Here is a 1,544-nt window from a genome sequence, read left to right as displayed (position 1 = left end):
GTATGGCAGTCTCTAGATGGTCCATCCTTTCCTCTCAGCTCCAAACTTTGTCTCTGTAACTCCTTCCATGAGTGTTTTGTTCCCAATTCTAAGAAGGGCCAAAGTGTCCACACTTTGGTCTTCCTTATTCTTGAGTTTCATTTGTTTTGCAAAGTGTATCTTGTATCTTGGGTATTCTAAGTTTCTGGGCTAATATCCACTCATCAGTGAGTACATATCATATGAGTTCTTTTTTGATTGGGTTACCTCACTCAGGACGCTACCCTCCAGGTCCATCCATTTGCCTAGGAATTTCATAAATTCATTCTTTTTAATAGCTGAGGAGTACTCCATTAAGTAAAACTTTCTGATTGAGACATTGTTTCAATTTCCCCTTTGCTTTATTACCACTTGCTCAAGATAAGAGGATCACAGTGGTTTATGTGATAATCTGATAGTGTAGTTCCAGGTTCAGTAAGAAAACTATTGAGAGCCTATGTGGAAAGATACAGAGCAGGACATTGGCCGTCCTCAGCTTATCTGCCTGCAATCGATCATTTAGATCATACACAAACATGCAGATGTTTGCATGCTACAACAAGCTACCTGCCAAGACATATCCACTGTTTCTGACTAAAACACATTTAAAATTTTTCTATCATGTAATCTACATAACAGAAAATGGAAAATGTACTGTGGCTTAGGGAGGATCCTTGTTTTGTTTCATTTGGGCCAAGTGAAGAATAAAGGAAAGAATGGGGAAGATAGTTCTACAGGGAAACCTTCTGTTAAGCATAATGAATTGGAGTGCAAGGAACAAAGAAAAATATTCTCTCTCTGAAATAAATGTTTGGAGGCAGACTGTCAAATAAATGTACAATGTCTTCATATTCTGCAAATAAGCATCTAAAACCAAGGCAAGTGCACACTTCTGGTTATATTTACCCAAACAATTCAAGTATAGTCTAGATTATTCACATACATTTTTCTAATGGATGTTCTTTTGAAACTTCCTTTGACAATTAAATCATTTTTAGAAATTCTTTCTACAGGCTGGGAGATGGCTCAGCACCAAAAAATGCATTCTGTTCTTGCAGAGATTCTGATTTCCATCCCCACCATCCAAGCTAGGTTACTGACAACTGCTTATATCTCTGGTGGACCTAATATCTCAGGCCTCTGTGGACATGTGCACAGCCCACAGACACAAACAGGTACAGACAATTAAAAATAATAAAATTAAGTATTTAAAATTTCTTCTTATTGGTGGCAACTAATTGTTATAAAAATGGACTTAAGGCCTACTCAACAAAAGAGAAAGGATTCCTAGCACAGAATCCTAGTAAGCTTTCAAAAAGTAGTGAGGTCATGGACTCTTTAGCACCTGAGAAATACTGAATGGCAGAGAAGCACCTGAAAAAATGTTCAACATCCTTAATCATCAGAGAAATGCAACTCAAAACAACCCTGAGATACCACCTCACACCAGTCAGAATGGCTAAGATCAAAAATTCAGGTGACAGCAGATGCTGGCGAGGATGTGGAGAAAGAGGAACACTCCTCCA

At 38.1% G+C, this 1,544-nt stretch overlaps 1 protein-coding gene across 3 annotated transcripts in view; it reads right to left on the bottom strand.

The window, feature by feature from the left end:
- Dach2 (dachshund family transcription factor 2) overlaps positions 1-1,544 on the bottom strand; it is a 489,161-nt gene that overhangs the window by 313,224 nt on the left and 174,393 nt on the right. The window lies entirely within an intron of this gene.

This window comes from Mus caroli, chromosome X (genome assembly GCF_900094665.2).
Source record: "Mus caroli chromosome X, CAROLI_EIJ_v1.1, whole genome shotgun sequence".
Lineage (NCBI taxonomy): Eukaryota > Metazoa > Chordata > Mammalia > Rodentia > Muridae > Mus > Mus caroli.
The sequence above is the reverse complement of the archived record's forward strand: the minus strand, read 5'-3'. Positions and strand labels throughout refer to the sequence as shown.